A 26,895-nucleotide genomic window follows, 5' to 3' on the forward strand; every position below is an offset into this window, starting at 1 on the left:
TTGCGTGATATTCATTAAAAGGCGACTATGCATAGAATGAATCCACATGGAATGTATTTACACCGCTAGTGAAGCTCTGACGTGTCTGACGCCCTACCGTGCCTAATCCCGGCGCCCCTGCCGGTGGGTACTCTCCAAGTAGACACCCTTGTCGTTTATTTATACAAACATGGGTAGCTATTGACGGGCACATTTAATATACATGCACACCAAGCCATTCAAAGGGGATTCGACAAAAAATCAACCAAACTATGCAAGAAACCCCCTTCACGGTTAATAAAAGACACATCCACCGCCGGATGTGTAATACTTTTTATTTTACTCTCTGGAAAGGAGACGAACCTCACTTGAGAGTCACAGCATGCTCCTGGCTGAGTCCAATGCTGTGTTACACCCACCAGTGCCCGCCGATTGCCTCACACCTCTGTGTTGTATTCCACCAGCTAGTGTGTATGCTATGACACTCTCTAGCCCATGTGCACTGTAACACCACCCCGTGAATATGTCATGCCACACTTGCCTTTGCACGGGTTATATTGCCCCATCTAACGTGCCTTCCTCGATGTGTATGTTATAACGCACAGCGCTATGCCATACATATTACAATCTGGGATCCATATCTTTGTTACAGTGCATATGCAACGTTACACTCCCCAGCACATATTATATATTACAACTTTAGAGACTAGTTATGTTACACAACACTGCCCTGTACATATTACACTCCAAGGCGCATATCGCATAGCACGCGCTAGTGCCTGTGCTATCTCGCGCTCTCCAATGAATCTGTCATTGCGCACAATGTATTGCATATTATATTTCACGCCCCGATTCATCTTATATCACAGTTTTTGGTGCATAGTTTATACCATATACTACATCTAGTTTTAATTTTCAATCGTGCTCTCAGGACTATGTTCTATATAACACTGCGTCCACCTACCCTTTTCATGGGCATTACATTTTGTCGATGGGGGTGGAGGGTCAGGGGGTGTTTCTGCCAAGTGAGCCCGGAGTCACAGTCACAAACGTCCTCTTCTTCCTGAATAAAAGTGAGATTATGCTGCATACTTGTTCATATTTTAAGTAGTTCGCACAGACACACATTTTAAAAACAATAAAGTTCCTAATATCCACCTTCTCTGAACAGTTAGCTTGCTGCCCCATCCACCTCCTCCCTATCCTCTGTTGTCTGAATCCATGGACTAGCCTCCTCCCTCCTACCATGCATGGTCTGATGTGCTGCCACTGCCCTCCATTTAGCATGATGTACCAGTCCACTCCTCCTGCCCTCCATTGGCCAATTCTATGTCCCATCATTTACCTCCTGCTTAGCCTCTGTGCTTAGCTTGCTGCCCCTATTCTCCTTCCCTCTGCCCTCCGATGTCTTTGTGCATGCCCCTGCTCCATCCTTTTTGCCCACTATGTTCCATGGATCTGCCACTCCTATCTACTCTGAGTGTTCTGTTGAGCTGCCACTCCCCTCCCACCTGCCTAGCATTGTCAGATGACTGTATCCTGTCCCTGCCACCTCCACCCTGCCTGTCCACATGCCATGCCCCTATCCCCTTCCTCCTGTCCTCCATGGTCCATTTTACTGCCACACCCTTCTGCCCTCCCTGATCTGTTGTGCTGCAACGGCTCCTCCTGCCTGCCCCATGCGGTCTGTTGTGAGGCCACTTCCCCTGAACTCTCTTGTCTGTGCCCAGGTCCTGACCCTCCCTTCTATCCTCCATGGTCCTTTGTGCATGCCCCTGCACCCTCCTTCTTGCCCATCATAGCCATTGTGCTGCCACTAACCCTCCCGCTTGCCATGCATGGTCTTCTGTGCTGCCATGGCCCTTCCCACCTTCCCTGTGTGGTCAGCTAGCTTCCCCTGACCTCCTCCCACCTTCCCTCCATGGTCTGTGTGTATGCCACCATAGTCTCATTGTTGCTCTCCATGGTGTGCCTTGTTTCTAGTGCCCATCCTGCCTGACCTCCATGGTCATCTTGCTGCTCCTGCCCTGCCACCTTGCCCCCAGCCCTCTGTTTCCATGTGCAGACCCCCTATTCCCTCCCTCCTGGCTTGTCTGTTCCATTGTAATGCCCCTGATCCGTCCCTCCTGGCCTTTATGGTCTGTTATGCTGCAGCTTTCTCTCCTGTCTGTCCATTATGGTCAGCTAGCTACCATTGCCTCTTTCCCATCTGTTCTCTGTTGTCCATGTGCATGGTCCTGTCCCCTCCCTATTGCTTTCTATGGATTGTTGTGCTGCACTCCCGTCCTGCATGCGCTGTGTGGTGTATTGTGCTGCTGCAAACCCTGATGCCTGCCCTGTAGGGTCAGTTTGGTGCACCTCTCCATGTCCCTCCTGTCCTCTGTTATCCAAGTCCATGTCCCTACTCCAATTCCTCCTGCCTACCATGATTCAATGTTCCATACTTGCGAACATTTTGAATTGCTAAGAGGGAGATTTTGAAAAAAAACGGGGGTATTGATTTTCCCCTTTGAGTTACATTGAAAAAGAGGAGATTGTAGACAGGAGACAGATCAAATAAAGCCCATTTGAGCTTAAAAACATTGGACGTTTCCTGGCTGAAATGGGTCTGTTGGCATGTATGGTTGTACTACCACTGCCTCTTCCTTCTGCCAACAATGGTCTATTATATTGCCACAGCCTCTCTTGCCAGTCCTGTATTGTTAGTTTGTTGCCCCTGCCCCCCTTTCCACTGCCCTCCATAGTCTGTTGTGCTGCCACTGCCCTTCCTGCCTGCCCAGTGTGGTCAAATTGTTGCCTCTGCACTCTCCTACCTGCCTTCAATTTTCAGAGTCCGTTCCCCTGGCCTCTGCCTCTCAACAGTATCCCACTGAACAACTAGATTGCTAACATTCTATATTTATTACAAAAGTGTGGAACGCCTGACGTCATCTTGATGTAATCAAAACTGTAATACCTAGAGTATTTCCTTTAGAAATTACATATATGAGAGGGTCTTATTTGCATCAAAATTATGGTTAGTGCTCTAAAAAACTGAAATGAGGACATATTTTCTGAGTTTTCAAATAGCGACAAAGAACTTTTAAATTATTTGTAATCTTTACGTTTTTTTATCCAGTTGACCACTTGATTAAATGTTGCACCTTGGCCGGAGGATGTGGTGTTACTTCCAGAGCTGCAGACTTTGCAACTGGGGAACCAGGTTGGAGTTTCTGCTTCAGCTCAACATTCTGTGATTGTGGTCAAATCACTTAATCTCCTCATGTCTACAACCAAAATGAATTTGATCTTGTGTGATGTAACCAATGCTCATGTAAAGCATTCCAATACCTGACAAATCTGCACTATATAAAACTGCAAATACACAAAAAATAAGTGTTTTGCTCACTTCTGTCATAGGGCTACATGTGGGCTACATCTGGGTGATATTTGTGCTGCATTTAGGCTCTTTTCTGTCTGGTGGCAATCTTGGGAGATTATTTGTTATGAAGTTTCCTAATTTCCTCATTTACTGCAGTCTCCTCAGTAGGACATGCTTTCAGTTTTTTACTTTGATTCCATCAAGAAGGTATTCAGATATGTCACACATTTGCCATATATTCTGAATGTTAGCACTCTAGTTGCTCATTAGATCACTGTAGTAAAGCTACTGCTCACCACGGAAGTCTGCTGCTGGTATTAAAAGTGCATGTTTCAGTCTGCATATCAGAATTTTTTAATGAAATAGAAGAGGATTTGAGAAGTCACTCAAAATGTGCCCTAATTTTTCTTTCTTCAGCACTAATCATAATTTCTATGGCAAAATGAACCCCCTCATTGTGTTCCTTTTTAAATTAAATGTTTTAAGTGTTACCAGTTTATTCCAATCAAGATGGCTTCAGGTGTGCCATACTTTTGTCATAAGTAAGACAGTAAGCGCTCTAGTTGTTCTTAAGAACACTCTGGGACATTCTGTCATTAGGCTATACTTGGGCTACATCTGGGTGATATTTGGGCTACATTTGGGCTCTTTTGTCTCTGGTGGCCCTCTTGGGAGATTTATTTGTTATGAAGTTTCCTAATTTCCTCATTTACTGCAGTCTCCTCAGTGGGAATACTTCCAGTTTTTTATTTTGGTTCCATCAAGAAGGCATTCAGATGTGTCACACATTTGCCATAAATTCTGAATGTTAGCACTCTAGCTGCTCATTAGATCACTGTAGTAAAGCTACTGCTCACCAGGGAAGTCTACTGCTGGTATTCAAAGTACATGTTTCAGTCTGCATGTCAGAATTTGTTTATGAAATAGAAGAGGATTTGAGAAGTCAAAATGTGCCCTAATTTTTCTTTCTGCAGAACTAATCATAATTTCTATGGCAAAATGAACCCCTCATTTTGTTCCTTTGTAAATTAAATGTTTTAAGTGTTACCACTTTATTCCAATCAAGATGGCTTCAGGTGTGCCATACTTTTGTCATAAGTAAGACTGTTAGCGCTCTAGTTGTTCGTTAGAACACTCTGGGACATTCTGTCATTGGGCTATACTTGGGCTACATCTGGGTGATATTTGGGCTACATTTGGGCTCTTTTGTCTCTAGTGGCCATTTTGGGAGATTTATTTGTTATGAAGTTTCCTAATTTCCTCATTTACTGCAGTCTCCTCAGTAGGAAATACTTTCAGTTTTTTACTTGGTTCCATCAAGAAGGCATTCAGATGTGTCACACATTTGCCATAAATTCTGAATGTTAGCACTCTAGTTGCTCATTAGATCACTGTAGTAAAGCTACTGCTCACCAGGGAAGTCTGCTGCTGGTATTCAAAGTGCATGTTTCAGTCTGCATGTCAGATTTTTTTTATGACATAGAAGAGGATTTGAGAAGTCAAAATGTGCCCTAATATTTCTTTCTGCACCACTAATCATAATTTCTATGGCAAAATGAATCCCCTCATTGTGTTCCTTTGTAAATTAAATGTTTTAAGTGTTACCACTTTATTCCATTCAAGATGGCTTCAGGTGTGCCATACTTTTGTCATAAGTAAGACTGTTAGCGCTCTAGTTGTTCGTTAGAACACTCTGGGACATTCTCTCATTGGGCTATACTTGGGCTACATCTGGGTGAAATTCGGGCTACATTTGGGCTCTTTTGTCTCTGGTGGCCATTTTGGGAGACTTATTTGTTATGATGTTTCCTAATTTCCTCATTTACTATAGTCTCCTCAGTAGGAAATACTTTTAGTTTTTTACTTTGATTCCATCAAGAAGGCATTCAGATGTGTCACAAATTTGCCATAAATTCAGAATGTTAGCACTCTAGTTGCTTATTAGATCACTGTAGTAAAGCTCACCTGGGACGTCTGCTGCTGGTATTGAAAGTGCATGTTTCAGTCTGCATGTCAGAATTTTTTAATGAAATAGAAGAGGATTTGAGAAGTCACTCAAAATGTGCCCTAATTTTTCTTTCTGCAGCACTAATCATACTTTCTATGGCAAAATGAACCCCCTCATTTTGTTCCTTTTTAAATTAAATGTTTTAAGAATTACCACTTTATTCCAACCAAGATGGCTTCAGGTGTGCCATACGTTTGTCATAAGTAGGACTGTTAGCGCTCTAGTTGTTCTTTAGAACACTCTGGGAAGCTGCAGTAGATCACAAAGGAATCAACTGACAGTCTCTGCCCTTGTTGGATGTACATGTTTTACTGAGAATGTCAGACTTCATTCTCACATGACTGAGAAAGATAATGTGAATTTACAGAATATATGCTCTCAGTTAGCTTATAGATCACCTTCCAAACCTCTGTGGGAAAAGCATGAGAAAATAGGTTTCTCTCAAACATGATTGATAATATCACAGCCGAAGGCTTTTTCACATGGTAATATCACCTTGGAACACACTACAATTCCTAAAATGAGTATGGTACCATCAACAAATGATTTATAATGTAACTAAAGTCTTAAATCCTTCTATTAACTGCAATGCTTTTTAATGAGGTGCTATCATGTATATTGGTCCCAAGATGGCTGCCAACACTTCTTGGATGAAGTGCTGACAGCCAATCAGATCTCACGATGAGATGTGTGGTTAGGCTCCGCCCAGATATAGATGTGATTTTACTTTTGATTTTCTCAGGAACTACTGAACGGATTTACACCATTTAAGCAAAAGGCACATGCCTGACCTGAGGACTACCTCTTTGCCAAATTTCAAGTAATTCTGTTCAGCCGTTCGGGCTGTACCTTCGACTAAAGGTCCTATGGGAAAATGCTTGGGGAAAACACGTTTTGGGACCCCCCTTTATTCTCAGCCCCCGCTTGACGAATCACCCCGAGACTTTCAGGGTAGGAGCTGAGCGGAGCGCCCCATATATATATATATATTATCTACTGGCGGTCGCCAGTAGATAGTTATAGTTAGGACCGTGTTTCCATAGGAAATCTCAAAATTCTATTTTGAATAACTTTGGCGCCGGTTGACGAATCCTCGCAAATTTTCAAAACTAATGGGGCGCTCCGCTCAGCTCCTACCATGAAAGTCTCGGGGGGATTCGTCAAGCGGGGGCCGAGAAAAAAGGGGGGTCCCAAAACGCGTTTTCCCCATGCATTTTCCAATAGGACCTTTAGTCGAAGGTACAGCCCGAACGGCTGAACAGAATTACTTGAAATTTGGCAGAGAGGTAGTCCTCAGGTCAGGGATCTGCCTTTTGCATATATGGAGTCAATCTGTTCAGTAGTTCCTGAGAAAATTGCAGTTAAAAGCACATACATATCTATAGCCGCGCACCGTGCGCGCACCGTGCGCGCACCCTAACGTGCGCGAGCGTAATTCTGATTGGTTGTTACATGTCAGTCAACGTTCGAAGTGGTCGAATTCAGGAAGTGTCGGCCGCCATTTTGTTTGTTTTCAGTGCGAGAGGGGAAAAGGAAGGTGGCGAACGTGAAAAGGGGACAGGGTAGAGAGTTCCTGACCCCCTAGCCTTTGTCAGGGGGTCCCTGAAGGACCCCGAAGGCAGAAAAAAACATTTAATTAATTTATTTTTTTAAATCGCGGGGGTGCGCGCACCGTGCGCGCACAGTGAAAACCCATTAAAAAAAAAAAATTATACGTAGTTTATTGAAAAATAAATATATAAAAAAATAATAATACATACATAACTTAGCATTTAAAAAAACATACAAATTCACTGAAAAAACCATAGGTTTCACACACGTTATAGTTAGGAATTAGCATTTAAAAAACCTTGCCAATTCACTTAAAAAACCATAGGTTTCACACATGTTATAGTTAGGTGGATATTTCACTCGTAAAAAAACAATGAAATTCCACCGTTATAGTTAGTTCAGATAACTATAACTCGCGCGACCGCCACTCTATCACAAGGATGATGTCATCAGTGATGTCAAGAGTGATGCCACTGACCATGTCATGAGTGATGTAATATGTGACGTCATGAGCAGAGGATTGCGGGCGCGCGAGTTATAGTTATCTGAACTAACTATAACGGTGGAATTTCATCGGTTTTTTTCGAGTGAAATATCCACCTAACTATAACATGTGTGAAACCTATGGTTTTTTAAGTGAATTTGCAAGGTTTTTTAAATGCTAATTCCTAACTATAACGTGTGTGAAACCTATGTTTTTTTCAGTGAATATATATATATATATACATATATATACATAGTATCTACTGGCGGTCGCCAGTAGATAGTTATAGTTACAACCTAGTTTCCATAGGAAATCTCAAAATTCTATTTTGAATAACTTTGGCGCCGGTTGACGAATCCTCGCGAAAATTTCAAAACTAATGGGGCGCTCCGTTCAGCTCCTACCCTGAAAGTCTCGGGGTGATTCGTCAAGCGGGGGCCGAGAAAAAGGGGGGGTCCCAAACGCGTTTTCCCCATGCATTTTTCCATAGGACCTTTAGTCGCAGCTACAGCCCGAACGGCTGAACAGAATTACGTGAAATTTGGCAGAGAGGTAGCCATAAGGTCAAGGAAGTGCCTTTTGCTGGTGTAAATCTGTTCAGTATATCCTGAGAAAATAGCATTTAAAAGCATATCAATATCTATACGCGCGCACCGTGCGCGCACCCTGCCGTGCACGAGCGCAATTCTGATTGGTTGTTAGATGTCGGTAAACATTCGAATCGGTCGAAACCAGGAAGTGTCGGCCGCCATTTTGTCTCTCGCAGTCTGAGGGGGTTAAAATAAAAGGTGGAGAACTTGAAAAGGGGGCAGAGTGGACAGTTCCTGACTCCCTAGCCTTGGTCAGGGGGTCACAGAAGGACTCCCAAGGGCGAAAAAAACAATTTAAAAAAAAACAAAAAAACGCGAGGAGCGTGCACGTTGCGCGCACGTCGAACCGTGGGTGCTCGGTGCGCGAAGCGCACGGTGCGCCCACAGTGCGCGCACGGTGAAAAACCTGGAAAAATAAATAAATAAATAAATACATAACTTAGTATTTAAAAAACCGTACAAATTCACTGAAAAAACCATAGGTTTCACACACGTTATAGTTACGAATTAGCATTTAAAAAACCTTGCAAATTCACTTAAAAAACCATAGGTTTCACACATGTTATAGTTAGCTGGACATTTCACTCGTAAAAAACCAATGAAATTCCCCCGTTATAGTTAGTGCAGGCAACTATAACTCACGCGACCGCAATCCTCTGCTGATGACGTCAGAACCCTTCTAACTTGTAATTTACTGTTCAAGTGTTTTGACTTGTTCTTCACCATCTACTACTATATGCGTTCATTTTTACTTATACCCCGGGTCCATCTACTACGATGTCTACCCGAGGCACACGGAGCAAAACTGCAGCGGGGGGGGAAAAACTCATAGGCCCAATAGACAATTTTATAACAAGGGCAAATTCCTTTATCGATCAAGAGATAACCCAGTTGGAACGAAGAGTCTCACAGGATCTTGCCCTCGCAAGAAGTTCGTCCCTGGGTCTTATCTCAGCCGTAAAGACTCCTGATAAGGCTAAGGACAGAGCCCTCGTGCACGCTTTCTAACTGACTCACAGCTAAGCCTTGCCCTGGAAAAAACCCCGGACCTCAGCCTGAACCTATCTACTGAAAGTAACGTCACTAGACAGTCCAGGGGAAGGCGGGAGGGCGCTATACCAAAGAAAAAAACTAAAAAAAAGAAGAATATAGAAAAAGTTGGTGTTACACATAAGATGTCAGATAACACTAGAGAGGAACCTGATCACATAGCGCCTTCAGGTCAGTCACACCCTGAAATTAATCCGACAAACGGGGGTGTAAGGCCAATGAGCCCCGAGGCTTCTGCTATCCTTGTGGCCGACTGTGATACTGACGAAGTTGAGGGGCGACTTTTAATTAAAATAGATAATTTATTTAAATTCCATCTTTCCCCTTTGGAGGTTAGATTGTCCCGTGTAGAGAATTTGCTATTTGAATTATCAGTTCTTATTAAAAATGGAACATCTAATACTGTATCTAAAAGAATGGTCGCTAAAGTAAATCAACATCGCAAGCCACTGAGTAAAAATACGGGGGGGACCCCTGCTAACACTAAAACTATGACCTTTGTAGACCTCAGCTCGGCCTTCGACTGCTTGAATCATGATATTATGTGGGCTACCTTAGCAGATCTTGGTATTGATTTTAATATTCTTAATTTTTTGAAAGAGCTATATAGAGGAGCAGGGGCTAAAGTCCGCTATGGAAAACTGGGAGAATGCACGCCCAAATTCCCAAATGAGAAAGGTGTCCGCCAGGCATGTATCCTGGCTCCTTTTCTTTTTAATATATATATAAATGGGGTGGCAGACCATTTATTAAAAACAGAGGTGGACTACCCGCAAATAGATGGTGAACTGCCCCTATCTTTCTGTATGCCGATGACGCGGTCATTATGGCCCGAACACAAACCGGCCTCCAGAAGGCCTTAACCAGCTTCTCGGCATACATGGGAGATAGGGGCCTTAGGATTAATATTGGAAAGACCTTCACTATGTGCTCCTCGAACAAGGTAAATATTACCTGTAATATTTACTTAGAAAAATCAAAGATAGGCTTAATCGATACCTTTTCCTATTTAGGAATTGTTTTTAACAAGAGGGGTACCTGGAGATGAGCGATCACGACTAGGAATTTAGCGTTTTCACGGGCTATTGGCGCTCTGAAGCATTTCACAAATAAGCTAGGGGGCAGGCTAGTACGCATCCTGATTGACATATATAAGGCGTATCGACGGCTGTGTACGGAGCTGGTATATGGGGGGTTGCAGATTGCCATGAAATTCAAATAAAGGAAAATGGTTTTCTCTGCTACCTGCTCGCTGTTCCCCGCTCCACCTCTTCCTATGTTTGTCACAAAGAACTAGCCTTGTCTTTTATCTCAGATCTAATTAAAATCAGTCCTATCTTGTTGTGGCATAAGATCTGGACTACAACAGAAACTGCTCTTAATAGGGCGATTATTGCTGACTGTATCAAACTTGAAGGCTCTAAAAAGATCCAGTGGCTCTCTTATGTTCAGGAATTTTTTAAGAATATCGGACGCCTTGAATTTTATGATTCCCCCGAGACAATGTCTTCGATCTCCAGACAGGCTCTGAAAGAAGTTTGCCTTGCCCATCTGGAAGATCGACGCTGGTGCCTCGAGGGAAAAAAGGCCTCTGTTGTTTATCATCAATTCCTGCTGCAAAATCCTGGGCTACCGCTTTATTTGTCACCCGATCAGAACAGTTATAGCAGAATGCTCTTAGTTCGTTTGAGAACTGGAAACTTATTCAGGATGTTATTTTTTCCTACCCAAAATGATTGGTCAACGCAATTAACGACTTGTCCGTGTGATGATGCTTCCACCCAATCAATCATTCACTCCGTTTTGTTCTGTAGATTTTACGAGTGGGGGCAGAAAAGATATTTACTACCTCTCCTTAAACTTTGGAACCTGAGACAATGCAGACCAGCATTATTTAAATTATTGACCTTATCTGATGAAATGACTATTACCGCTGTGTCTAGGTACCTGAAATATGTGATTAGATGCAGATCCACTATGGTTTGATTGAAATCCTCATGAGTTTTTATGACTGTTGTTTTATCCTTGCACCCTTGGAGCAAGGGGTTTTTGGTATTTACGAACTATGTATTGTATATAGATTTTTAAACATTAATTGTTACTGTTTTACTGGTTGTAATTACTCTATCTGCTTTTATGATTTTAATGTAAAATCGAATAAAGCTATCTTTGATTTGATTTGATTTGATTTGATTCAATTAGCAGAGACTTTTTACATTTTAACTATGTGAATCTCTCCCCAAATTCTTTTGGTCGCCTCCATGTAGCTTAGTAGCCATTTATAACTTAATCGTTCAGAAATGAACAAAACTCACACTTGAGCAACAAAGGTAAGATATTGAAGCGATGGAAAACGTGACCATTTACTGCGAGGCAGTGGGCTTTTACCTTTCACTCAATGCCATTGAATGATGTCCCGGTATGGCAAACTATTGCCTGAATTCTGGAGTTATACTCCCTCTGACGTCATTACACCATCATGGTATCACACAGTTTTTCAAATGACACAAACCATTGCCTGGCTTATTAAAGTACATTAGCACAAAGCTACAAAATTGTCTCCCATTTTTTTAAATTGTTGTATTCAAATTCATTGTTTTAACCTACACGGCCAAATCAGTCTCCGCCAATGCCCCCACTCTGTCTTCAACGCTGATTGAGATGAATGCTTGGGGTCCATTTCCAATACAAAATGACAAAGTGCTGCAAAATGGTTTAAGAGATGATACAAATTATTGTAATTATGTTTTTATGGTTTAAGCCGTTGTATTGCAAAGGAAAGAGCGGGGGTTGTCAGCATCCACATACAAGGTTGCCATGAAGATGGCTATCTAGCCAGAGGTCAGTGCCATTGATACAAGAGATGTGTAGGGTTAAGTCAGACATCAATGTGTTTGCCCAGGAAATCCCAGTGCAAGATCACAAAGACTTCTGAAAGTATGACGGCGTTGAGGACTATGGACAGTGAAAATTTATTTCAGAAAGCACGGTCAACGTGTTCATAGCACAATACTCAGCCAGGGTGACACAGGGGCTAACAGTCAGCTGTCAGCTTGATATGGGTGTCCACATTGTGTACAATGGGGTAGTGATAATATTTTACTGGCACAGCTTGGAAACGCATTACATAACATAAAACCCACATTGTTGTTACTGTTAATAAGAAGAAGTGTCGGGTTTCCATGAGGCATGGGTCAGATGCAGAACGGGCAGCGGAAGAAGGGTACACTGAAGAAACATCTGCAAACAAGGAGGAGAGAGGACCCTTGAGTTCATCCTCCTCAAGTGGGCACCACTGCCAACAGCAGACAAGCTGAGTGGGCCAAGGACGCTTAACAAGGGAGTGTGCCCCTACATTGCAACTTTTACATCATATCTGCATCCCTTCCCTCTATCTAGAGACACCTCTAGAATGCAAGGGCACAGGATGGTGCCAGTGGCGTAAAGCAAAATGAAAAGGCCCCCTCTGTGGAATATGATGAGGGGTCCTTGAGTCTCCCATATCTCACAGATATGCATTGACTTTGGGCTGAATGAGACCCTCTTGAAGCATTGGGGGTCCCCTGGAAGTTTGCAGACCCCCTCTACCGCAGGGGCTACTGTATGTTCTTGTATGGTGCTTCCCTGTGAAGTGACCTAACACACCACAAACTGCTTTTGACCAACTCCTGGTGCAGCTTCTGCTTTGGTGCCGGTTTGGCCTTGATGATACTCTAGTCAGTCATGGATGGCATTAATCGTGGGTGGGCGGTAGGGTGTCGAGCGGGGAGGGGGTATGCTAAATTTAATAATACACAAAAAAAACATAACTGTCCGCCAGTCAGTTGGGCCCCGCATTTTCTCGGTTCCTGCTCTCCTGCCTCCGACAGGAACAGGAAGGAGGCAGCCTCCATCCTCCCCCATGAGCCAATCACAACACTGCAATGGCAGCGTTGTGATTGGTCGCGACAGCGCCCAGCCAGGCAGCAATAGGGAGGCCATTTTCTCCAAGTAGGCCGACTAAACCAGTCATGCTGACTCTCGAGAGGGCGCACACCACTCCTCCCCTGCCCAGCCCTGCTCGCAGAGCAGCCCTGCCCTCCTGCTCGACGTCAACCAATCACTTCTGCTTTCTTGCAGTCAGAGAAGCAGAAACATAAAATGGTAGTTTTACCATTTCATGTTTCTGCTTCTCGCACTGCAAGAAAGCAGTGGGCAATGCTCCTCTGCCCTAGTGGAGGAACCGCCCTTGACTCTAGTTCCAGATGTTTGCGCTGCACCATACCTGCTTTTTTATGTGAAGGAAACTCCTCTCATCCTTTTTTAATTATCCCAATGGCTTCAAAACAAAATCAGATGTTCTTTCTTTTATGTCCACATTCTGCACGCTCATAAACCTTGCCTGTCGGAATCAAACCCTTATGGCAAGGGCTTAAAGGTGAGGCAGACATGGAGCTGATGTCTGGGGAAGGGTGCAAGATGATGTGTTCTTAGCTGCGAGCTGCTATGCTATGTGAATGGGAAAGTTGTATCTAGATCTTTACAGATAATTCTCAGCATCCTTCCCGCCATTTGTTTTGCAGAATTGGTGGTGGCAAGGGCAACAAGGGCTATAATGCAAACTGGGAAAATTGGCCTCATAAGTTGGACCAACACACACTGTGGCCCCGGGCCACTACTCCTGACACACAATTGCACTGTGTTGCTACACAGAATATATTGTTTCAGTGCCTCACCTCTCTCCCCATCTTCCCCAAACAAATTAATGGCTGAGGCGAGTAGCATCAGAGCTTACCTACCTTCCTTCCCAGATAATCCAGCCCATGGACAGAGATTTCCAGGGTAGGTGTTTAATGCAGGCTCCTGCGGCCCCTTAGTTGCAGCGGAGGGGCATCCTTCAACCCCTAAGTCACGTAAGGCCTATTAATATCTGCAACGTACATGAGTTTCAGGAGCCCCCACCACATTCTGCAGAGGTCCCCACCATTTTGCGTTACACCACTGCTTCAGAGGCAGTGTGTTGGATAGGCAGACAGGCCAATCCTTCAAAAGAATTGGGGTTATCTTAACAACAGACCCCCTTCAGGGACGATGGGTCGAAGCGTGAAAAGAAGCTGAAAACCAAAGCCAGACACCTATACAACACCAAGGACCTTATATCTATTATAATTTGAATTATTTTTTCTGTGACTTCCAGGATAGTTGGGCGCCCCAGCCCTGATATCACCATTGTTAACAAGAGTCAGCTCTGAACTGCAAGGCTGTTGTGAGCCATTGGCAGAAGTCCAGTTCTTTAAGTGCTCAGCTGCTGAGCTGCTTATTCATGCACCACAGCAGGGTTTAAGGACGTTGTAGCACTCAAGCCGCAGGCTCACCATCCCTCCTCTGGGCTCCATTATACAGTTGCGGATGGGAGTCGTAGAGAGATTGCTTAATAAAAACATATTGTGAATATTTTTCATCTCACCGCTCTTAAGGCAAGCTTGGCATGTGAAATCTTTAAAAGTGGTCCTGATGTTTTGTTTTAAATTGGAGGTATAAAGAATTCAACTAATTCCTTTTACGGGTCTCATAATCACCCCCATGTTTTCCTCGCAGATACACATTTTGTAGCTCATTCATTCCTGACTTTATTTTATACTTTCGCGTACTTTTAGTTCTGTGTTCAAAATTATAAATACCCAACTGAGTCTGAGAATGTAAAGTAAACCAGGCTGAATAAGGTCTGTATCTGTGATATGAGACAACTTCAGGTCTCTGATTATCTAGCATTTGAGGTTAGTCAGAACTTTTTAAAATGAACCAAAGAGCACAAGCTTTTAAACCATCTTTCCTGTTGGTAGCTATTTCTTTTTTATAGTATATATCGAGTTTATTTGGTTTTCAAAACCTAGACACACTATTTAGGAAGCACTAGTGGATGAGGAAAGGGAGGACCACACAGAAGGGATAAGATGAGATCATGGCGCTACAGTAAGTAGAAGAGAAGTAGATCAAACCGAGGGGAGGCAGAGATGGGAGAGGAGGAGACAGGTGGGAAGAGGAAGGGGCCACAAGGAGCTGCAAATCGGAGTTGGAGGTGTATCAGCAAAAAGGAACAGATTGCCATTTACACTCCAGAGAGCCGCCACTGACTTTTTGGAGGTGAGGGGGTGAAGAGGCAGTGTATCTGGGGCCATTTACTGCTGCAACATGAGGCAGTCCATGGCTGAGTACCCGCACAATGCAAATTATTTTTCGAAAATTCTTTTTATGAGACAAAAGTTGGTACACCGTCACAATAATCTGGACACAGGGTAGTATTAATCAGGTACAAAGCAAGATTATTAACACATTACACACATTCACACCTCGCATCCTGTCATTTCTTGGTCCACCTTGTGTTTATTGTCCTCCCTTTAGAGTTCACCCTATTCTAGCCCTATATGTTTCCCATGCAGACCAGATCATTTCCCATTTTGCTGGGCATCCTCTACTCTGGTAAACCATTTTTTCTGCTTGTTGGCACCAGTCTAGATCGTTCCTCCAGTCTTTGATTCTCGGTGGAACAGCACATCCCCAGTGTCTTGCAATGTTTCTTTTAGTCACTCCTACCACCAGTATTAGCCATATCTTGGTATATGTGGGCCATTTGATTTATTTCCCCTCTCACTCCCAGCTGGTGCCGCCTTGCCTCCATTGGGCCCTCTTGCTCCACCACCTCTGTCATAGTCCGAGTCACCTCACTCCAGTACCATTGTATTTCTGGATAGGCCCAGATTATGTGGAAGAAGGATGCTTTTTCTCTGCACCCCCTGACCCAGTGATCCGAGTCGCTCCGGCCCAACTGATACTGGACCGTATGACCTATGTAGGGTCCGGAGCTACACCAGTCGGAACCTTGACCTTATGGCAGTCTCCCTAGGGCTTTGAATGGCTTCCTTCTAGTCCTCATCGTCTAGAAGTCCGAGATCTGACTCCCATGCCTCCCTCAGAGGGACTAAGGGGCCTGGGGAGTTATTCATGATTTTTCAGTAGATGAGGGACACTGTTTTATCTATCATCGGGTCTAACAATAACCTGTCCTCCAATGGGGAGTATTCCGGCAATATATTCCCTTCTGCTAAGTGTCTCCTCAGGGCATGTCCTAGCTGGAGATAACAAAATCTATATGACTCCACTAGTTAGTACTCCGTCTGAAACTCTTCAAACTTAAGCATTGAACCCTTTTTCCATATGTCCCCCAGCCACTCCAAACCTATAAGGCTCCATTTCTGAAACTCACGTAATTGCCCCACTTCCCTCAGCATGTCGCTTTCCCATAGTGGAGTCTGTTCAGTCAATTTTGCTTCCCACCCTAACAGCGGCACTCATCCTCCTGGACCTCTCCGCAGCGTTCGACACGGTCTGCCACCGCACCCTAGTCCAACGCCTCAGCAATACCGGCATCCAAGAGAAGGCACTGAAGTGGATCATCTCGTTCCTCGCCGGAAGAACACAGAGAGTCCGCCTCCCCCCATTTCGATCCGAGGCCACCGAAGTCATCTGCGGTGTCCTGCAAGGATCATCACTCAGCCCCACCCTCTTCAACGTCTACATGAGACCTCTCGTCACCATCGCACGCCAACACAACCTCAACATCATCTCCTACGCCGACAACACCCAGCTGATCCTCTCCCTCACCAGAGACCCCGACACTGCCAGAACCAGCCTCCACGAAGGGATGAAAGACGTCGCCGAGTGGATGAAGTACAGCCGCCTGAAACTGAACTCAGACAAGATGGAAGTCCTCATCCTGGGACCATCACCCTCCGCCTGGGACGACTCCTGGTGGCCCCCAGCCCTGGGTACCGCCCCCAAACCAACAGACCACGCACGCAACCTGGGCTTCATCCTGGACTGCTCCCTCTCGATGACCAGACAAGTCAACGCCGTCTCCTCTTCATGCTTTCACACCCTCCGCATGCTCCGCAAGATCTTCCGTTGGATCCCGACCGAAACCAGGAAGACGGTCACCCAGGCCCTCGTCACCAGCCGACTGGACTACGGAAACACCCTCTACGCCGGAACCACAGCCAAGCTACAGAAAAGACTCCAACGCATCCAGAACGCCTCCGCCCGACTCATCCTAGACATCCCCCGATGCAGTCACATCTCCGGCCACCTGAAGGAACTACACTGGCTCCCCGTCAACAAGAGGATCACGTTCAGGCTCCTCACCCACGCACACAAGTCTCTCCATGACCTGGGTCCTAAGTACCTCAACGACCGCCTGACCTTCCACACGCCCACCCGCCTGCTACGGTCTGCTAGCCTCGCCCTCGCCGCCGTACCACCCATCCGAAGAACCACCGCCGGAGGCAGATCCTTCTCCTACCTGGCGGCCAAGACATGGAACTCCCTCCTTGTCCACCTTCGGCTGACCCAGGACCACCTCGCCTTCAGGAGACAACTCAAGACCTGGCTGTTCGAGCAGTAGCGGACCCCTTCCCCCAAGCGCCTTGAGACCCTTCCGGGTGAGTAGCGCGCTATACAAGTGTTTTGATTGATTAATTGACCCTAGTCTTTTCGAGTTTGATTTCTGGGATTTTTAACGATATAGGGCATTTATAGTCCCCATTCCCCATAGCCTGCCTGTCTACCTGGTACGCGGTGCTGTCACAGGTGAAAAAGCCCAGTCATTGACTTTAACCAATTGAGACGCCAGCTAGTAACTGTTAATGTCAGTAATCGCTAGCCCGCCCTCATAGACTCCCTTTTGTAGTTTTCTTAATGTGATGCATGGAATCCCCCTTCTCATAGCAGACTTCGGAGCTCACCATTAATTGTCTTAAAGACAGAGTTGGGGATATGATACGGCATGTTTTGCAACACATACAGCAGGTGGGGGAGCGCCATCATCTTAAATAGCACCACCCGGTCCATTAATGAGACTGGGAGCCGCCGCCAATGGGCTATGTCCTCTCGTAGTTCTGCCAACGGCAGGTTTAAATTCAGGGCCAGGAAGTCATTTTCAGACTTGGTAATACATATTCCCAGATATTTGAATACTTCCCTCCGCTCCAATGCTGCACATGCAGACGTAAAGGTTGGTAGTTCCAGCATCAACCGGAATACCAGCGATTTATCCCAGTTTATCTGGTATCCCAAATAGCTGCAAAAAGTTGGAATATATGTATAAGTCTATGTATTGTCTGCCGCGGTTTATGATCATAGAGTAGCACATCATCTGCATAAAGGGAGATGCGTTCCTCCCATCTGCATCCAGTGTCAATGCCATATACCAGAGGGTCGTTGCGCATCCATGCTGCAAGTGGCTCTAATGCCATTGCAAAAATCAGAAGGGAGAGTGGACACCCTTGACGTGTATCTTAAAGGGTCTGGACACCACCCGCTTACTCCCACCCATGCTAATGGGTCATTGTACAAAAGGGTTATCCGCACCCGAAACCATGGCCCAAAACCCAGTCTGATCAGAACCTCGAATAGATATGGCCATTCAATACTGTTGAATGCCATGCGAGCATCTGGTGCCAGTATCGCCGCTGCCTCCTGCGACCTTAACACGGTATCGAGCATAACTCTGGATAGTGTTCTGAGGTTTAGCATGGTGCTTCTGTGTGGTATAAATCCAGACTGGTCCGGGTGAATTATTACAGAAATTACCGGTTGGATCCTATTTGCTAGGGCCTTAGCTAGTACCTTAGCTTCAAAATTGATCAGCGATATGGGCCTGGATGAGCTGCACTGCTCTGTGGTTTTCCCCTCATTAGGTATTACTGCTATTGTAGCCAATCTGATATATTCAGGCAATTTCCCGCCTCCCAGTGCTGAATGGAGCATATTTAACATCGGCTGTGCCACCTTATCTGCTACATTTTTGTACAGTTCTGCGGGTAGCTCATTTGGGCCAGCCGCTTTCCAGGTCTGTAAGTCTCGTATGACTCCTGTTATTTCTTCTGCTGTCAGATCTCTGTCTAAATCGTCCCTTTCCTCAGCTGTAAGTTCTGTCAGTCAGAGGTCTCTCAGACGTTCTGCACTTTCTCGTGCCGCTCCGGTCGATGCCGACTGGTATAGCGCCTCATAGTGAGTTGCAGAAGCCTCAGCTATTTCTCCATTTGACTTACTTATTGAGCCATCAGGATTTTGCATTTCTAGGACCCAGTTACAGTTGTTATCTCTCCTCTTTAGCCATGCTATTAGTTTGTTTGCTTTGTCCCCTACGTCATATTTATGCCTTTGTGTGGCTATTGCATGGGCTCTGGCTGCGCATTCTTTCAGGTCTTTGAGTTCGGATTGCCGTAACCTCAGTTTGTGTCCTAGGGTGCGTTCTAATGTGTCCATTTGCCCAATTTGTTCCTCAAGCTCTGCTATCTCCTGCTCCAACTCCACGCATCTAGCCCATCTTTCTATCCTTTTGCCCCCAGCTATTGCCTGAGCATGTCCCCTTGTCACTGCCTGTCATACTTCCCATAGAGTACAGTGAGAGCCGTCCGTACCGGTATTCTCTTCAAAGTATTGTTCCGTTCTTTCTCTAAATTTGTCCCTGAATAGCCAGGATTATTCTTGTGGCGGAAGTCCCTCATCGTACCCCTGAGCACTACTTCTACCAGTGAGTGGTCCGATATTTCTCTAGCTTTGTGACACGCTTCCTTAAATAAGCCTGTGTGTATACTTTGTGTAAATATGTAATCTAGGTGGGACCCGCTGACGTGCGCTGCTGAAATGTGTGTGTACTGCCTAGCGTTGGGGTTGTGAGCTCTCCATAAATCTATTAGCCCCATTGCTGCCACGAATGGACATAGCGGTCCTGGCCCAGTGGCTCATTCAGGTCTTCTGCTTCTATGTATCTCCGGGGACGTTACTGCGTTCATGTCTCCTCCTAGTATAAGGTATCCTTGGGGCATATCAAGCAGTACTTTATTAAGCTCTGGGAAGGTTTCTTAATGGAGTTTTGGCGGTTTATAGAGAGAGCATACATTGACGGTTCAATCCACCCATGTCCAGGTCAGAGCTAGGTATTTGCACTCGGTGTCGCATTAGATTTGGCCCGATACAAAAGGGCTTGTATTTTTGCTTAATTTCGCCACCCCCCTTGAACAGGATGTGAACCCTGCATGGGCTATTAAGAGTATAGCTGTACCAGTTCAATGACAAGTAACAATTGCCTTTTAGATATGTCTCTTGAAGTAACACTATGTCTGGGGATTGCCTACGCAGATATTGGCGGACCATTGTGCATTAGTTTTTTTTACCCAGACCATTGACGTTCCAAGACAGGATCGTTATAGCGTTAGCTATTCGTGATGTCATTGCTAATGTGTACTTCCCTCCTCCTTTCTCGCCCTGCCCACCCCCACACCTGTGTGTCTGTGGTTTGTGTAACAAGCTCTGTGGTGCCTTGATTGTAACCCAATTGTAACATAACTCATTTGTTGCAAACAACTATGGTAATAACTAGAATACTTCCCTCGTTTCAACACCCCCTTCCCTGCCACCCTGCACTGTAGGTCTGAAACTACCCACTGCCCCAATTTGCAGAGCGCCTGTTGCCCAGTCATGAACGTTCTACTTTATAGGGGTCGGTTGGCACCTATACTCTTGTTTCCATGCTGTCCCTCCCTCCAACCGCCCCTCATATATTTCTTATAAGTCCCATCTTATGTCGTTATGTGATCAGCACTTACAGTACTGCTTCTTGAGGGGGCAGTGAGATCCCTTTTTCGACTCCTCTCCCCTCAGTGTCTTTCCAGCCCGGGAGTTCACCCGGTGTCTCATCATCGATCCCACTGCGGCTTTAACTATCTTGCTTTCACTCCCACTAGTTGGTAGCCATTTGCAATTCTGGCTGTCCTCGGCTGTGTGCGGATCCATTGCTTGCAGTGACTTCTTGTCCACCTCCAGACAGGTTGTTGTCCTGCACCGTCTGTTGCTTTAGTCTCGATTTTGCTGCCTTCGGGTTTCTCCTTTCCTTATTCTTTCCAGCCAATCCTACACTTCTTCTGGCGAGGTAAAGTACTATGATTTGCCGACTTCCATCAGAGTTTCGCCAGAAACAGCATCACATATTTGAGTGTCTCCTATCTTAGTGCTCTCTTTTTTTGTTTTTTTTTATAACTCTTTTTACTGAGAGCTGTATTGCAATGATACAATAGCATGACAGAAAAAACAACATACAACAATACTTATAGGCATCTGACAAGAGACTGCGATGGCACAGTAGGCGGGCAAAATGACACATATGTAGAATTTACACTAATTAGCTGATTATCTTCATCGAGTGTGGGAAGGGTAGGGAGCAACAGGGGAACACATATATTTCTGCGATATTCATTCCATTTTTTGGACACCCCCTGGATACATGAACTGTTTTTTCTCTAAACATACACTAGTCCATATCGTTTTTCCATGAGGCCAGTGTTGGGGCCTCTCTCATTCCCCATAATCTGGCGATATTGTGTTTAGCTTCCATGAATCCCAAGGTTGCCCACAGCTTCTCTTTGCTGTTTAGATCTGTCAGTCTCCATATGTTAAGTAAACTCTTAGTGCTATCTTAACTTCGTCAAGGGTCTGTTGCTACTGCTGCACCGGCAAGGTGTAATCCGGAAAGAACCTTATTGTTGCATTCTTGTGGAGCAGGTCTCCCCTAGTCCGGGCCGCCTGCAAGATGGCATTGTGGTCTTGGCAGTTCAATATCCTGGCTGTTATTATTCTTGGTGGGGCACCTGGTTTATGTAGAGGTACCTGAGCCATATGGGCTCTCTCAACCAGGAAGAATCTGGGGAGATGCTTGGGTTTCAGCTGATTCAGAACTAAGTCATCCAGAAAGAGGTCCACCACGGGTTCCTCCATTCCTTCCGGCACCCCAACCACACTAACGTTATTCCTAGGGGCCCATCCTTCCTGGTCTTCCAGCTTCGCTGCCTTTATTTCCTGCTGTTGCAATAATCATTACACTTTTCCTTCTAGTTTTCTGGTGATGGTCTGCAGCTCCCCAATATTCGGTTCCGCTATCTTTACCTTCTCCGAGGTGTTGTGCATGTCTGCTCGGAGGAGATTTACATCTATGTTAATTTTGACAATTTTTGTTTCAAGTGTCGTTCCCAAACTGTGGATTGCCACCATTAGGGCCCCTAGCGATGGCTCTTCCGTTTTCTGGTCCTTAGATGGCTTGGCTTCCTCTGCCATTGTGTTTTTGGTTATTGTGTATTTGTCCATTTTGTTACTCTGTGTAATTGGCGCGCTCTTGGGCCGCATTTTGTCTGCCACGTGCGGTTTTGACACCACTCTTGTTTGTCAATTTTCTGCCCCCTGGGCTATTACAACTGTTCTTGGCACAGTCCTTCTCGGGGAATACTCCGTCCCACCTCAGCGCTGCTGACATCTTAGGAATCATGCCATCTCCTCACTAGTCCCTCTGTGGGCAAACTTAATGTGTTCTGGTCCGGGTCCTCTGTCATGCCTTACAGTCGGATCTCCACTGGTGACCCCCTGGTAAACCGCTAGCTGTGCCTGGTTCTCTGTTGCACTTGCTCATTCTATACAGACCCCTTTTGGTGTGTTGTGGCCAGCTTATATCTTGCCTTCATTTTACTCAAAAATCTTTTGTTTTTCCTTTGGTAGACTATGTATTATTAACTACCCTTCAGGTGCATCCCTCACATACTCATCACTAAAACAACCAAGCGCAAGGTGGAGGATAATACTATTGTTTACAAATAAAATGTGCCACTATGCAAATATACTTGTAAAGTTGTACAAATGAATGTATTTAAAACATTTAAAAAGATATATTCAATTCATAGCAAATAAGACCATTATTAGAGAGAATCACATTACATATATTACATTCAGGTACAAGAAGGTACCATTAGGTGCTACATATAAAAACACAGGCTAATGAGAAAAAGAGAATAGGAGGAATAAAAGAAAGAGAGTACCAACAAGACAATACACTTTGTCATCAAAAAAACCCTATAAGTGATGAAATTGAGTTAAGGTTGGAACAAGATAAGTTATTGATATTTCATCTGTTGTACCAACCAACGTCACAGATTAGGAATCAAAGGCGTTGGCACGTTTTGATGGTATCGTCTTGGTTCAAACCATTTTTATCAAGACTGTAATATTGACTCTCCTATTATATGCGGACGGCAAAGCCTGTCCGGTATTTCTGATCATCGTTGCAGAAATCCAAGGATATATCCTGGGGAACACTGATTCCTGATTCCAAGGTGCTCCCAGATATAAATAAACCAGTGGGTATAATAAATCTTAAAAACTATCCTTCTGTTGAATACAGAGCCTATAGGTTAGAGCTCTCAAGGATTAAAACAAGTTTTTTCAACTGTGTTCTACAGATACAGAGATTTAATCTCACCAATGTAACTGGAAGGACGCAGTTGTGTGCCGACACTCCATGCCTCAGGCCCAATTGAAGAGGAGCAGTATTTGTAAAGGATAGTATCCTCCGCCTTGCGCTTGGTTGTTTTAGTGATGAGTGTGTGAGGGATGCACGTGAAGGGTAGTTAGTAATACAAAGTCTACCAAAGGAAAAACAAACATTTTTTGAGTCAAATACGGAACCCTATTCCTTTGTTACACAAGGGGTCCCTCTCATTTGTATTTCTGACTGCCTTTATTTTATCCATTTTGTCTCCCCTCCGCTCCCTCCACTGGGTTCCTGCTAATGGCGTCCACTCCCCTTTGCTCCACAGCGCACAGCTTATCATCCGCTCTTTTTCTGGCCTGCGGGCCTCGGCAGGAGTGTTAGCAATCAAGGCGGGTGTTTCTTCCCCGGTCCGGCATCAGGAGCTGCCCCCGCTTCAATTTGTCAACCCCAATCTGCCACCCCGCAATCGTGCTCACCTCCGGAAAGCAAGGTGAGGTCCCAGGGCACCTCTCCGGCTGTTCCCGGGGCCTTCTGCCGCTCCGCACTCGCGCTCACCTCTGGGAATCAAAGGGGGGTCCCAGGGTGCCTCTCCGGCCGTTCCTGGGGCTTTAGACCAGCGTCCGCAATCTGCTCCGGGTCACCTCCACCACTCCGGCCTCCCGCCTGCAGGGTGTAAATCCCTACTGGCAGGCCCACCCACAGTTGTCCGTTCCTCAGTGGTGTAGGCCTCAGCGTGATCTCCGTAGTCATTCATCATTCTTGTATGGCAATTAGATTTCTGGGCTCACCTCACTTTTAGGGACACTCCTGAGTGACTTAATCTTTGATTCCTGCCGGAGAGATGTTGGATATTTGGCGGATGGATGTTGGATGGCGCAGAGCTCTTAAGTTACACGGACATCTTGGCTGGTGCAAAGCCCCACAATGCAAATTATTAAACCATTATGCACCCTCTGGGTATCAGGAAAGGGCCCATGCTCTCTGTACTTGGCACTTGTTGAGCCACAGACGTGGCTAACACCAGGGAGGTCATCCTGGGTGCCAGTTCTCCCCAGAGTACTCGCCCGCAGCCAGTGCTTCTCAGTTATTCCCAGGCTGAATATGGGTCATCCCTTGTCCACAGAAATCCAGAATGAATGCTATGGATCCTTCCACTCTTGCAGCCTCAGCAGAATACAAGATCCAGTCCCCGAGTGGACCATTGGTTGTCATTGATAGTGTGCCCCTCACCATGCATTTGGGAACAGCTCTCTTCACCCCTCTGCCTTGCTCCATCTGACTCGACATGGTTCCGAAAATGGAGTTTTACTGGAGCTCAAAGAATCAAAATTCCCTCCCTATGGTTCCCCTCAGCAAGTGGTACTGTTCTAAGCCGCTGCTGGTCCAAGAAAGAGAGAGGGAGAGATTGAGAACAACCAAAGAAGAGGGAGAGTGAAAGAAAGAGAGAGAGAGAGGACAATGAGAGAAGATGAAGAGAGAGAGAGATACAACAACGAGAGAAGATGGAGAGAGGACAACTAGGAAAGATGGAGAGAGAGAGAGAGAGAACCAAGAGAAAAGATGGAGAGAGAGAGAGAGAGAGAGGACAACGAGATAAGATGGAGAGAGAGGACAACAAGATAAGATGGAGAGAGAGATAGAGAGAGAGAGAGAGAGAGAGAGAGAGAGAGAGAGAGAGAGAGAGGACAACGAGATAAGATGGAGAAAAAGAAAGAGAGAGGAAGGACAATGAGTTAAGATGGAGAGAGAGAGAGAGAGAGGGAGAGGGAAGACAACAAGATAAGATGGAGAGAGCGAGGACAACGAGAGAAGATGGAGAGAGAGAGAACCACGAGATAAGATGGAGAGAGAGAGAGGACAACGATATGAGACAGAGAAAGAGAGAGAGAGGAAAACTAGATAAGATGGAGAGAGAGAGAAAGAGGACAATATAAGATGGAGAGAGAGAGGGAGGACAACGAGATAAGATGGAGATAAAGAGGACAACAAGATAAGATGGAGAGAGAGAGGAAACGAGAGAAGATGGAGAGAGAGAGAGAGTGAGGGAGGACAATGAGAGAAGATGGAAAGAGAGAGGACAACAATATAAGATGGAGAGAGAGAGAGAGAGGACAACGAGATAAGCTGGAGAGAGAGAGAGGACAACAAGACAAGATGGAGAGAGAGAGGACAAGGAGAGAAGATGGAGAGAGAGAGAAGAAGAGAGAGAGAGAATCAAGAGATAAGATGGAGAGAGAGAGAGGAGAGAGAGGACAACGAGAGAAGATGGAGATCACTGAGAGGGAGAAGAGAGAGCGAGAGAGGAAATAAGGAAAGAGACAGAAGGCGAGGGAGAGGATTAGAAAAAGGAGAGCAGGGCAACGTGTGAATAAAAGTGTTTGTTTTAAGCAATGCAACTTAAGCATTATTGATCATTGCAAACAAAAGAGTCTGTAAGGCAAGGGAGCAGAACACTTTTAAATGGTTTCATCGTTCACACGCAGCCATCGTTACTCAACCACCAATCGCACACACATCTGAACACATAAACTTTCAGACTCCATAACACCATGGCTGTCAGCTTCTAGCGCACCCATCCAAATGCCCATGCGAAGAGCAACGCTTTGGTGCATGGGGGAAGAGAACCTGCAAAAAAAGCTAGTCTTCATCACTATAAAGTAACAGCTGGCACATGTGCTCAGCTGGGTCCTCAGCAGAAGGAAGCAAACACACAAAAAATTACAATGTTCATGTAAATAACAGCAATTTATGACTAGACATATCACAAATGTGTATAGAGATTCAGATGTCCAAGGACGTCTTCAACAATCTTCTATGAGTGGTTATCTCATCAACCTGCCTGAAAAACATGCTGAACACCATGTTAGCTGGGATAAGACTGCTATGAGCCCTGAATGGTATGGCATTAAATCAATTTATGGAATCCTTGGATACATGAGTGGCATACCTCAACCATCCATCTGCAAGGTACTTTGGCAAGACATAGATGCATTCAAACCCCATGTTTCATGGTCCACCAACTTTCCCTGAATACCACTTCAGATGCCACACGAATCGGCCTTCATGGTATGGTATTTTCTATAAGTATGTATGTGCCACATAATGGCCATTATAGAAGTATAGAAAATAAAGTTTGGCTATCTTGAAATGCAATATTCCATAGTTTTGAGGTGACCACTGCTTTATGGCCAGACACAGTGAAGCAACCATCTCAGAAGCATAGAAAATATAGTTCCACAATGACAGCCATCTTGCAGTTAGATGCAATGTGATGGCTATCTAGGACATATAAAAAATAGCTTTCTAAGATAGTCTATTGTTATTTTCTTTACTTCCAAGATAGTTCCTATTTTGCGCTTGCATGCAATGTGGCAACAAACACAGAAAATATCATTTCATAATGGTGGAGAAGAAGAGAGAAGCAGGAAGAGAGAGAGAGAGAGAGGGAGGACAACGTGATAAGATGAAGAGAAAGAGGACAACGAGATAAGATGGAGAGTGAGAGGACAACGAGAGAAGATG

This window comes from Triturus cristatus, chromosome 8 (genome assembly GCF_964204655.1).
Source record: "Triturus cristatus chromosome 8, aTriCri1.1, whole genome shotgun sequence".
Classification (NCBI taxonomy): Eukaryota; Metazoa; Chordata; class Amphibia; order Caudata; family Salamandridae; genus Triturus; species Triturus cristatus.